Raw genomic sequence first — 14,430 nt, forward strand, 5'->3', positions numbered from 1 at the left:
TGCTTTTATAATGATCATAAAAATATGTAAAATTTAAACATTAAGAAAACTTGTGTTTTTTCTGCCAACTTGAAGAAATGAAAATAAATTGCTGCTGCTGCGTTTTTTTTGTTTTTTTTTTCGCGTCACTCCAACAAATTTTTAAAAAAAAAAATCGGGTTTTTCGGGCTGAGCCTGCAAATCTAGTTAATTGATCTCATGATTGCCTCATGATTCACGAAAAATATGCTTTGCTTTAGAATTTAAATGCATCGCGATGCATTGCCGAATCGAAACAAATCGAATCGTGACCCTCTGAATCGAATCGAATCGTGGCCCTCCGAATCGTAATCGAATCGAATCGTGACAGCAGTGCCGATGCACACCTCTACGCTTTACTAACGTCACGTCCGGCCATCGCTGATTGGTCCACTCCGCTGTCTGTTTGCTGTGGCTTGCTCCGCCCTGGAAATTTTATCCGCTAAATGGTGGCCAGACTCAATAGCTGGAACAGTGATGAGTCTAGTGTACCATGCTAGGTCTCTTCCTGTTTATTTTGAGTTACAGAACAGGAAATGACCTGGGAATCACACGAATGAATAGGCAGTGAATGACTGTTAATGCACTGGTTTCGAATGAACGAACGTTCCCAGTCTAAATGGATTGGGCGTTGAGCACTGTCAGTGCAGCCTTAGAGTTAACTGAGACACTATTATGGTGGAAAATTTTGGTAGCAACTTGTTGGTTCATTAAAAAAAAATTTTTTTTTAGACATTGACACCTTTTCAAAACGATATCTCGATTCTTGGCAGGAGCATATCGATAACCTTTTGGGATACAAAGTATCACGATATATCACCATTTCGATATTTTGTCACACCCCTAATAGAAACACATTAAAAAATTGCCATGGATTTAAAACTCTATAACATTTCGTACATGTTTTGATCTTGACGCTCGGGATGATGACGTAGTTTGTCACTGTCACTCGACGAATACTTCCGGGTTACTGCAATTTCTTCTACACAGCGAGACGTCCAACACATGCACTCATCAGTTAAAAGCGGCGACTAAAGACGATTCGTGTTTTTGTTTAGTCTTTTATTACCTTTTCATTGCCTAAAAATACTTCTTGCGTGTGTTTCCCTCTCATGCTTTTAAGCATTGTGTTTTCTTGTGGTAGCTTAAAGCAGATTGTTGATCTGTTGACCACATTAGTCACGTAGCATATTTAAAACACCCTTATTTGATATTACGATGTTTAAGCATTTTCTTAAGGCATATTTAGTATGTTTTGTCTGTATGCATCTAAACAAAACCAGCTGAAAGCGCACAGTAGTACTTTGCGTGTCAAATTCGCCTCTTGTAGACGTTTTGTCGGTGTAGCGTATTTTGGCAGAACACCATTTTTTTTTGCTACTCTTGTTTTGTCTCATCCTGTCTTTCCTGTTCATTTTGCTTTTGTTGCTCATCTTGTGAAATATCATCATTTCTGTCATGCTCATTAATCTTCTTCTTGGGTTCAAATTGAAAGGGCTGAACAGATGAAATTGGAAGCCCAGCAACGTAACCATGTGACATCACGTCACCGCCCTGCGACTTCAACAACAATGGTGACCAACTGGTTAAATTAATTTTACAAATTGTTTAAAAACAAAAACATCGAGAGTGGTTTCAAAATAAAACTAGCCCTGCAAGCAGGACTGAACAGGCCCTCGCAGTTTGGCGCAACTCGAACGTCACGAAAACTCGGACGGCATGCAGGTCGGGGTGGGGGCAGGTCGTCCCCCTCTAATCATCTAATGAGCACCTACCTAACATGCATGAAACTGGCCTCAATCCAAAATGCCCAATTTCCTGTTGGGTTTGGAATATGGGTGCAAGAGACTTTTTGGAGCAGTTTTAGACAAGGTATCGACTCCTCGAAGTTCATGTCTCTACACTGATAAAAACCTAATAGGAGAGGCCTTTCTGTGGCCACTAGTTGGCGCTGTAAGCTTATGCAAATTACCCCTACAGGACCCTTTAGGTCATGACTCTGAACAAGCACGGGAAGTTTGGCGCCGATATGTTGTATATCTGCCAAGTTATGACTGTTCAAAATTTGTGGTAACACAAAATGACTACAGTCTTTTCACTTTCCTGTTTTGACCTCTCCGCTTCAACCAAACCTCAATATATTTCATCAGGCACCTGAACAAATGTTTTAAGGCTTCCCTGATGCAGGTTTGAGGACAATTGACATTTTCCCTTGGAGGAGGAGGCTGTCTAGTAAAAAAAAAAAAAAAAAAAAAAAAGGGCATTTCTTGTTCCCAGTAGGGGGCGCCAGGCCTAGTGGGTAATATTTCAGTACAGTCGTGTTCAGGCTGGGATACCTCTCATACATGCCGGAGATGAAAAAGACTGCATCTTGTATGAGGGAGTTATTAGTAGAGATGCCGATCGATCGGGTCCGATCACGTCATTTTCAAAGTATCGGAATCGGCAAAAAATATCGGCCATGCCTTTTTTTGATATATATATATATATATATATATATTTTTTTTTTTTTTTTTTTAATTTTTTTTTTAATTAAATCGTTTTCTAATTGTATTTAACGTTACAGACATAATATGTTACACTCATCCAGAATCTTTAGTTTAGGCTTAAGGTAGGGTTATCAAATGTATCCCGATATCGGCGGTAATTAATTTTTTTACAAATTTATCACGTTAAAATATTTAACGCAATTAATGCATGCACTGCACGACCCACTCACGCATTGTCGCGCTCAATCTCTAATGGCGCCGTTTTACCTATATAGAGAGATAAAACGCAGCGTTCTTAACACCTTATGTTATTTCCCAACGCAGAGAAGATATATCAATTGGTAGCACTACGCACAGTCATGGTTCCAGGAAAACTCACCATTTTTATAAGTTAAGATCTCATATGTCTCCTGAACAGTCTGACCAATTTTGACGACGATCCATCATTCTGGCTTGAATAACTGAAATAGTTAAAAAAAAAAAAAAAAAGATTGTTTTCCAAAACAGTCGTTTTCATTTGTTGACGTTCCGAAGCATCTGTAAACCTCTGAAGAAACAGAATTTTACATGTGCACAAAATAGAAAGCTGTGAATAAATGTGAAACTCTAACAGCCCAACATATGTTTTATATTAACTTGACCTACTGAAGAATTTCAGAGGAACTGAATCAGTATGAGTTATGTAAAAGACTTGATACTGGGCCACTGTTTCAATCCATGTATTCATTGGCTTTTTCTGTGTGTGTGTTTAGTATGAGTGTGTGTGCGCATGATTAATTGAGCTCATTTTAGGGTTTGGTATCTCTTAGATCCTGAGCATGTAATCAGATCATTCACCAGAATGTTTGTGTGTGTGTGTGATGTTTGCATGCATATGTGCGTGTTTGTGTGTCTCAATATTTGTATACGGAGGACTGTTCCTTTGAAATTTGTCTTGGCCCATAGCAGTATTTTCTGAGACTGTACTCGTTCCTCCTGTTTTCTAAAGCTGCATGGCAGTATTTCAGATGACTCTCAGAGCTCAGCATTACTAACTCTCCACAAGCATCCTGTGCAAGTGACAGAAGTTGAGCACATGGACTTGATGTTGCAGATGTGAAGCGCGTGCACGATTAGGGGCAGCGAGGTAACGACTCTCAGCTGCTTTGCCTCAACAGAAACCACATCTGGAGAAAATGAGATCAGAGATTCCAAAGAGAAACACGGTAAAGAGGAGTATATGTTAGATTGGCACAGGTTTATAGTCTGCTTGGAGTAAAAGTGAGCATTTTGCACACAGAAGCTGCACTGGAGGACATCTCAACATCACAAAGACGCTGTCACTTATGTAAGGGAATTTGCATGTTTTGTTTCACCAGCAGTCTGAGCATTGTGGCAAATAGACGTGGTTTGCTAACATGGTTCATCTATGTTCTGGGAGGAAGTGTGGATAATATATATAGGAGTGAGCAGCTTGCAGTTCAAAGGAATAAAGTTCTCTGATACTGGAATTGTTTATGATTCTGGGATTCTGAAGAAATCCCCCCAGCCTGAAAAGACTTCTTGGTCCATGTGAAAGAAATTAAGAAGAAAAAAATGAAAGACTGAGAGAGCATTTGTGAGAACTGAGAAGGGAGTGAAAGAGAGAGTCTGCTTTACTCTTATTTGGGGGAGAAGGCCATTCCTGCTTTATGAGTCACAGTTTTAAGAGGGACCAGAACACCCCCTTCAACACTTTATTCCACCATCCCATTGCTCCACTCCTCTTCTCTTTTTAAGGAAAACTTTTCCATGGCTAAGACAGAGATGAGATTCACTGGTGACCAGCTGGACTCCTCCTCTTTTTTTTCCCTCTCTCCCCCTCTCATCCTCCATTTCCGTGGAAAATCCGGCCAAATATCTTGCTTCCAATTAGAAATGGATTCACGATCCACTCTACTTTCCCATCATTGACATTTACAATGTTGAACTAGAAACTGCAATTTCGGGAGAAATTACACCTGGGTCTGTCCTGTGTGGAGAAACAGATCTTAGCCCCACTCAGGTCTATCAATAGAATGGACAATAATGCCAGTCAATGGCATTAAACAAAGTAAACGCCATTAGAAATGATTGGGAAAATTGGACGTCCATGGCCATCAATGCAGCACCTTCTAGAAGCGTCAATGCAATCGGGGACATTTGGGGTACATGTCCTATTGATATGTGGTCATTTCCTGTTGATTTGGGGATATTGTGTTTTTTTGCCTTTGAAAATGAATGGGTAAAATTTTGGACGTCCATTGATGTCAATGGTATCAACTTACATAGGTGTCAATGGAATCTAAGTACATTGGCATCAATAAAATAAAAAAAAAACATGCTGAAATGCCATTGGAAATGCAAAAAAGCAATCGGATCGGGAAATATCGGGCTCGGCAAATACTCAAACTAAAACGATCGAGATCGGATCGGAAGCAAAAAAACATGATCGGAACAGCTCTAGTTTACAGTGTTTAATATAGATATGTTTCCTTATTTTGTATGTCTGAACTTTAATTCTACGGCGTGTTGATGACCAATAAACATCTCTGAAAGGAAGTGGAGTCTCATATGCCATCAACACGCACGAGTACACTACGCACAAATTTATGCACGCACGCACGAGACGATAAAACGCAGCCGTGAAAATTGCGGCCCTTATTTTTATTTACCGTGCAATAAATGGACTCATTGCGTATCGCGACAGGCTTAGCAAGATCAATAAAACATGTCGTTAGTCAGTTAGATGGACTTACAATCTGCCAGATTGTTTCCTGTCGTCTTCTAAAATTACAACTGGGTGACAAAAACGCTTGGCAAAAACGCTTTTCCAACCACGTTCTAATCACATTTACTGTTTTTATGTTTCTGGTGCTGATTTGATGGGCCAAACGCTCGTTGCTTTATGTTCGTGCTCGTACAAGCATCCGCGTCACGCACAAATTTTTTCTATGCCTTAGCCCGGAGGTGGCAGTCACAAGTAAATAAGTGACCAAAACCATATTGCACATTTAATAAAGAAGTGTAACGTCCCTTTGTAGGCTGATCAATTCAAGTTTTGCTTGTTTGTTAACAGAACTCACGCAGGTCATGAATTCAGCATTTATGTAAATTCACAGTTGTTACTTGGAATGTGTACCCAGAAGTCTTTGTGCCTGTGAATTATATTTGTTGCTTAAAAGTGGTTCTGGACCCCCAGTCAGACTATCTTATGTGTAATAGCCAGAGACAGTCAGGGTATGATTATGACAATTTATCGCACTCTTATGTAACAGAGAGAAATTAAAAGCGTAATTTGCATTGAATGACACTAGAACATTTCTCAACGGGCTCTAAATTGCACGATTCAGAAACATACAGTGGGGTAAATAAGTATTTAGTCAACCACTGGTTGTGCAAGTTCTCCCACTTGAAAATATTACAGAGGCCTGTAATTGTTAACGTGTGTAAACCTCAACCATGCGAGACAGAATGTGGGAAAAAAAAAACAGAAAATCACATTGTTTGATTTTTAAAGAATTTATTTGCAAATCATGGTGGAAAATAAGTATTTGGTCTATACCAAAAGTTCATCTCAATACTTTACCCTTTGTTGGCAATAACAGAGGCCAAACGTTTTCTGAAACTCTTCACAAGCTTTTCACACACTGTTGCTGGTATTTTGGCCCATTCCCCCATGCAGATCTCCTCTAGAGCAGTGATGTTTTGGGGCTGTCGTTGGGCAACACGGACTTTCAACTCCTTCCTCACCCCGTGGCATCAAAATGATAACAAGAACGGGGAGCAAAAATCCCAGAACCACACGGGGGGACCTAGTGAATGACCTACAGAGAGCTGGGACCACAGTAACAAAGGCTACTATCAGTAACACAATGCGCCGCCAGGGACTCAAATCCTGCACTGCCAGACGTGTCCCCCTGCTGAAGAAACTACACGTCCAGGCCCGTCTGTGGTTCGGTAGAGAGCATTTGGATGATGCAGAAAAGGACCGGGAGAATGCGTTATGGTCAGATGAAACCAAAATAGAACTTTTTGGTAGAAACACAGGTTCTCTTGTTTGGAGGAAAATGAATACTGAATTACACCATACCCACTGTGAAGCATAGGGGTGGAAACATCATGCTTTGGGGCTGTTTTTCTGCAAAGATACCAGTACGACTGATCTGTGTAAAGGAAAGAATCAATGGGGCCATGTATCGAGAGATTTTGAGTGAAAATCTCCTTCCATCAGCAAGGGCATTGAAGATGAGACGTGGCTGGGTCTTTCAGCATGGCAATGATCCCAAACACACAGCCAGGGCAACAAAGGAGTGGCTTCGTAAGAAGCATTTCAAGGTCCTGGAGTGGCCTAGCCAGTCTCCAGGTCTCAACCCCATAGAAAATCTGTGGAGGGAGTTGAAAGTCCGTGTTGCCCAACGACAGCCCCAAAACATCACTGCTCTAGAGGAGATCTGCATGGAGGAATGGGCCAAAATACAAACAACAGTGTGTGGAAAGCTTGTGAAGAGTTACAGAAAATGTTTGGCCTCCGTTATTGCCAACAAAGGGTACATAACAAAGTATTGAGATGAACTTTTGGTATCGACCAAATACTTATTTTCTACCATGATTTGCAAATAAATTATTTAAAAATCAAATAATGTGATTTTCTGTTTTTTTTTCCACATTCTGTCTCTCATGGTTGAGGTTTACCCATGTTGACAATTACAGGCCTCCCTAATATTTTCAAGTGGGAGAACTTGCACAATTAGTGGTTGACTATATACTTATTTGCCCCACTGTAACAGTAACAGACCTCAGTTTATGTTCATACACTTTGCTCATCCTTTGACTATTTTGTTTTTTTACATCACTTATTCCCAAAAATGGATCGTCATCATGCATATTTGTAAATATCAGCATATGAAGAGAACCCAGATTCGCAAACAAATGTTGTGTTCAGCCTTAGGTCTTGTACAGTATTCTTTTTCTCATCTCATTGGTCTTCATTCATGTAACAGATGTGGACTAGCATTCAAGCCTTTGACCCTTGTGTTTTGGGCTGGATAACACATTAGTGGCCACAAGCTTTTGCATGTCCCTTTAGAAATTCAAGCAAATTGGACGTGATAGAACTTGTGTTGCTGCAGCTGTTCCGACATAGATTAAAATGAAGCGTATGCGTGGCTAGAAAGTGAAGTGATGAAGCATAGCAAACCCCCACAAGATGAGACCTCCCAGCATCACACCAGCACATACAAATAGGCAAATGAGCATACACCTATACACGTACTGTAATGTTGGGGAGAAGAATCAAGGACATTCTATCAGTGTTTACGCAATGTATAAACTCCACTAACTTGGCCAACTAATTGCATCCAGACAGCAAATAGTGAAAACCAATGTGGGAGCATTTTAGTCCGCTGTTCATCCTGTTTTGTTTTATCCACATTCTGACTACAAGTACAGTGATTAACCTTTTCAAAGTATTTTAGATGGTCTGTCATCTATTTGGGTTCTATAAACTTTGGCTACATTTTCTTTTGACATTAGAAAATGCCATGGCATTTTTATAGGCACACATGTATGTGTGTGTGCCTGCCAGAGGTGGTGCTAGTGAACAGGCAAGCCAGGCAATTGCTTGAGGCTCCGGTCAATAAAGTGGCCCCTGAAAATTGGCCATTTGAAATGACATCGCAGAAGCAACCCCACTTGGGGGCATTTGACGCTGTTGTTAGACCCCGCGTGTTTTGTGAAAAGTAAAACATTTTAAGTGTTTAGGTTTATTTTATTTAACTTTATTTATTTATATTATTAAATGTTGCTTGCTTTAGATGTGACCTATTATTTATTTGTTTATTATGTAAATTTACAAAAAAATACTTGCAGTGTGCAATTGTGCATGGGTGGGATAGAGGCCCCAAGGACTTCTTGCTTGGAGCCCCAAAAGACCCTAGTAACGCCATTGGTGCCTGCTTTTTTGTGTGGTACAGTGATCCCTCGTTATTCGTGGTTAATGGGGACTCCCCACTCCCCGCAACAATCGAAATCCGCGAAGTAGAGGTGTAGCTTATTAACATTATTTTGGGGGGTATGTTCAATGTATTTATTCTGATTTAGCATTGGAAAGAGATACAAAGGCACCTCAACATACGATCGCTTCGACACACGATCTTTTCGACATTGGACGTAAAATTTGACTTACCATTTGTTTCTACATTGGACGTCATGCTCGAAATACGATGATTTATGACAGCGCCGCAGTTTCTTGGTCTTCCTGCAAGACGGACGCACGGCAGATTTTCTTGTGAGAGAAATAAACATGGCTTCCAAGAATGTTAGTGCAGGTGGTGAAAAATGAGGGGAAAAAGTGACGCTTACCATTGAAATGAAGATGGGAAAGTGCGCGTCCGTGAACTGGCTCGACAATACCGCCGCAGGACGCCTACGATTTCGACGATGCTCCTCCGACCTCCGTTCGCCAGTCTTTATAAGTTAAGGTGACAATTATTATGACGGTAACATCGCCCAAAAAATCATCAGGTTTTTAATCATTTATTTCAGAACTTGTGCAACACAACATGCCTACTGTCCGCCGCAGCTGGACATGAAAAGTGAAAGTAAAAAGTCCTCTCACTCTATCACGTCAGCCACGCGGTGCGTTCAGGTACACCACGCAAAACACATTTGCTACATTAGAACCCGATTCATTACATTATTACAGGTATTATTATTACTATCATTTTATTATTATTTCTTTGTTTATTCATAATTTATTTGTTTTGAACTGTGTAATTTCTATTTTTAATAGTACCAGCAGTATTTATTAAGGATTTAGTGTAGGTTTTCGGGCTGTGGAAGGAATTAATAGAACTATAATGTATTCTTATAGGAATATCCTGCTCGACATATGACCATTTCCACTTCCAAACAAGGTCCTGGAACAAATTTGTATGTAGAGGTACCACTGAACATATAAAACATGATTTTTCAATTTTTTCCCCTGAGTATAATTCTTTGTTAAATGCTTCATTGAGAGAGTCCTCTCACATCAACTCATGCTGCTTAGAACAGCACAACACAATAAGTTGCCATAGCACACTACAGCCATTGTTCAACAAGTTAAACAAGTCGGCGCCTTTGAAACGTAGTACTCTCAAGCTTCTCAGTTCAAAGCCGCTCCCTTGTCACTCATCGTTAACTTTAACAAGCTGCAGTTGCCTGGTGAGAAAGAAAAGCTTTTGGAGGGAGAGTGAGAGGCTGTATGTGATCGGACGGGACATCCTGCATTTATTAATTTTAGAGATGTCCCAATCGATTGGGTCCGATCACGTCATTTTCAAAGTATCGGAATCGGCAAAAAAATATCGGCCATGCCTTTTTTAAATATATATATATATATATTTTTTTTTTTTTTTATTAAATCGTTTTCTAATTGTATTTAACGTTACAGACATAATATGTTACACTCATCCAGAGTCTTTAGTTTAGGCTTAAGGTAGGGTTATCTCGATAACGGGGGTAATTAATTTTTTAAAAAATGTATCACGTTAAAATATTTAACGCAATTAATGCATGCGTTGCACGACCCACTCACGCATTGTCGCACTCAATCTGTAATGGCGCCGTTTTACCTATAAAGAGAGATAAAAGGCAGCATAAAATGAGTAGAGTGAATTTTGGCAGCCTTTGGACCCTTGTTATAATTGGCTAAAGCCTTACAGTCCCTCTCCCTACGATTAGAAATATCATGGGATGCAATGTGGGGAAACATGGTAGCAATTGATCTTTTTCTTAACACCTTATGTTATTTCCCAATGCAGAGAAGATATATCAATTGGTAGCACTACGCACAGTCATGGTTCCACTTCCCATCATGCATTTGGGCATGGCTACTGTATCATTTACTGAGAGCTCAACAAATACACTAGATGGCAATATTTAGTCACAATGTGCAAAGTCACGAGTCTTTCTATCCGTGGATCCCTCTCACAGAAAGAATGTTAATAATGTAAATGCCATCTTGAGGATTTATTGTCATACTAAACAAATACAGTACTTATGTACTGTATGTTGAATGTATATATTCGTCCGAGTTTTATTCATTTTTTTTCTTAATGCATTGCCAAAATGTATATGAACGGGAAAAATTATCGGGAATGACTGGAATTGAATCGGGAGCAAAAAAAAAGCAATCGGATCGGGAAATATCGGGATCGGCAGATACTCAAACTAAAACGATCGGGATCGGATCGGGAACAAAAAAAACAGGATCGGAACAACCCTAATTAATTTATTTATTTTAATTGAAAAAAATATATATTTGCGATGGACTGAGGGCGCAATTTTTGAAGCGCGATGTAGCGATGGATCACTTTACTCCCACTTTATACTTAAAAACATGTGTTTTAGTAAAGACTCGGTTCTGATTTTAGCTGCTTGGAATTAAATATAAACACTCTGAAATGTGTAATACCCATTTTCATGACTTGGCACAAGAAAAATCTACTTTAGCACACAAACTAAGCATTTGTTTTTACTTGCCACCACTGTTGTGTGCTGGGAAGTTAATGCTAGATTTTTGGCACAATTCCCTACCACAATGGCCAGCCCGACAACGTGCGTACTGTGCACGCGCGCACGCCCGCACGCGCACAGGGGTTCCTGCAGAGCCACGGCGCCCCCAAGTGGTCATTTGCGAATCCAGGGCGCGCGTACGGGAGGAGGGATCAGTGATTTCGGCTGGGTTTGGACCGGGACAGGAGAGTGAACGGACGGCTCTTCTGCGGGAAGTAAACGCATGTTCAGGACTTTATTTCCCGTTTATACCCCCACTTTTTGTGTTCCATGTTTAGTGAAATGAGAAAATAATCCACAGAGGAGCAACACTGCAAGGAGTTTGGAGTTGGAAATATTTCGGGTGAGTGATTTTTTTTTATTGAATGCACAAAACTTGCATTTCTATTTCATCACGTCTGCTCTTTTCACGCTTGCATTTATTGTTTGAAGATTTAGAACAACTGAATTGGGCCTCGTGTGCTGGCAGAACAAAAGTTCGTATGTAACTTAATTGAACTCCATTAACTCGTTGCTATGGCTCCCATCATCTTAATATGCGGGTGCATGGTTTTACCTGCATGAAGATAAAAACGCGTCATGTTTCCTGTCAGTCAATCGTGGGCAGAGGAGAGGGACATCTGCAAAAGCGAACCCTGTATCCTTTTACTTCATGTCCGCTAGAGGGAGACACAATTGAAACTCCCGATGAGTAGTGACGCATAAAATTGTATTGCGCATCATAATTTTTCTCCTCTTCTTTGATTCGGGTTTTGTATCTCTACATTGAACTTTTTAATGTAATTTTTTCATGTTGAGCCATTTGCTTACATGTTTTTTCTCTGCTTACGAACCAATATTTCAAAATTGTACACTGGTTATTTAAACATACCAAACTATCTGTTGTTTTCAAGCTGTAGACGAATAGATGTTTGTCCAGACCGGAGGTCAGCAACCCACGGCTCTAGAGCCAAATGCGGCTCTTTAGCGCTGGCCTAGTGGCTACCTGGAGCTTTTTCATAAATGTTTGAAAATGGAAAAAGATTGGGGGAGAGATATCTATTTTTGTGTTAATATGGTTGTTGTAGGAGGACAAACATGACACAAACATTCTTCTAATTCATTGATATTGTAATGAAGTTAAACTCGAGGCGGCATCGTACAACAGAGTCCCGTGGTGCGTCATTATCTATAGGATGCACTGAAGGGAAAATAAACGTTTAATCATGAAGAGTAGTTATGTATTTGTAGCTAACTTAGTCGTTTTGATAGTAGTCTAATATAGATGCATACAGCATGTGCAACGTACATTATAGGGCTTATACAGGTAGTTCCCTGGTTACAACGTAATCGACTTACGCAATTTCGACTTTATGACGCTGGAGTCTCGTCCGCCATTATGTCTTCAGTCATTGTTTTTGGTCACATAAACAGTACCTTATTGTACCTCCCAGCATCTTATTTTTTACTTTACTTTATTAATATGATGTGTTCTGTCCTCATTTAACGCGACGTTGTTCAGATTTACAGACAGCAAACAAGGCAATTGTCGTTTTTTTGAAGCTTTTGACTTTGGCAATTTGTAAAGCTGGAGCACAAATATGTTCAAAACAACGCACCTTTTTAACAATAAAACACTTGGCAGAAAACAATTAATGTTCAAACGTCCATCTGATCAATATGTAAATTTAGTAGATTAAATTGGCCAAATTTGCCTAACAAACGTCCGCTAGTTTAAATGCTACAAATGCTCACGTATTTACAATTCTCATAGCAAATCGCACACATATAACTCCACAAACTGCAGCTCTAAATTTGCATACACAAGCATATATTGGCTGAAACGACTTACAGCCTTGTGTGGGCCTAACCAGAGCGCAGCTTTCATTTATCCATGTCAAATGTCTGAGTCTGCTTCTCAGTCATACAAGGTGACAGCCCAGCCAGACCAAACACTGCCACAAGAGGGCAGTGTATCCTCCATCATCAAACAAAATACAATACTTTTGGACTTTTTGGATAGTTATTTTGGGGTACTTAAAGGGTTAACTCTGACTTACGCGGAAATTCAGGTTACGTCGTCAGTGTAGGAACAGAATTAGTTCGTAACCCGGGGACTTCCTGTATACGTAAGACTTATTTTTTTGCGGACATTTGTTTTTGTTTTTGTTTTTTTTGGTCCATTATGGCTCTTTCAACATTTTGAGTTGCCGACCCTTGGTGTAGACTGTATGAGCCCTGCAATTGAGTGGCGACCAATCTGCCTGTCATCTACTGTAGACAGTCTGATGAGATTAGCATATATGGTAGGATTTTCCTGAAGGTCACATCACATTTACTTGAAAGGAGAGTTAGGCTATTCTATCTGAGTAAAAGTATTTGGATAATCAAAAAAATGGATCAGTAGGTCTCCAGTATTAAGGCCAGAGGCATCATGTTACCCACTAAGCATGGACGTCAATCTCAGTTTTGCCATGGGCAACGAGCCACATCATGTTTTCCCGCGGAGGGCGATTATGATTGTGAACTCATTTAAATGTATGATTGTCTGATATTATATATTAGGGTTAGGAAACTTTTGCATGAGACCGATTCGATATGTACAGTGGTACCTCTACATACGAAGTTAATCCGTTCCAGGACCTTGTTGGTCGTATGTCGAGCAGGATTTTCCCATAGGAATACATTATAATTCCATTAATTCGTTCCACAGCCCAAAAACCTTCACTAAATCCTTAAAAAAATACTGCTGGTACCATTATAAATGGCAATTACACATAGCAAAACAAATAAATTATGAATCAAAATTGGAATAATAATAATAATAATAATAATAATAATAATTCCTGTATTAATGTAACGAATCGGGTTCTAATGTGGCGGACGTTTTTTGCTGACCCTGAACGCACCGCGGGGCTGACGTGCCAGAGACAGACCGGTGAGCTTGAGTTTCACTTTCACTTTGAATGTTTTCTTGAGAACACCGTCAATTGTGGCAGACAGAAGGTGTTTTTGTTTTGAATAAGTTGCGAAATAAATGATAAAAACGGGGCGAAGTTGGCGATTTCTCTGGAGATGTTACCACAATAAGAATTGTCAGCTTAACCTTTAAAGACTGGCGAACGATGGTCGGAGGAGGACCGAGGAGATGTAGTGTTGAGCCATTTCACGGATGCCCACCCTACGCTCATATTTTTCTGTCATTTGCATCTTCATTTAGAAGGTAAGTGTCAACTTTTTCCTTGTTTCACCACCTGTACCAACCTTTTCTGAAACCAGTGTTGATTTGTCACACAAGAAAATCCGCTGTGCATTCGTCTGCGGTGCTGCCATTGTCGTCGTATTTCGAGCATGTCGTCGGATGTAGAAACAAATGGCGAGTCAAATT

The 14,430-nt window shown here is 40.0% G+C and overlaps 1 protein-coding gene across 1 annotated transcript in view; it reads left to right on the forward strand.

Moving 5' to 3' along the window:
* Positions 1 to 11,215: 11,215 nt before the first annotated feature.
* col6a2 (collagen, type VI, alpha 2) overlaps positions 11,216 to 14,430 on the forward strand; it is a 35,258-nt gene continuing 32,043 nt past the window's right edge. The window contains exon 1 of the mRNA XM_057858057.1: positions 11,216 to 11,406. The gene's annotated coding sequence lies outside the window, so the exon portion shown is untranslated. The remainder of the gene's footprint in view (positions 11,407 to 14,430) is intronic.

This window comes from Corythoichthys intestinalis, chromosome 14, assembly GCF_030265065.1.
Source record: "Corythoichthys intestinalis isolate RoL2023-P3 chromosome 14, ASM3026506v1, whole genome shotgun sequence".
Lineage (NCBI taxonomy): Eukaryota > Metazoa > Chordata > Actinopteri > Syngnathiformes > Syngnathidae > Corythoichthys > Corythoichthys intestinalis.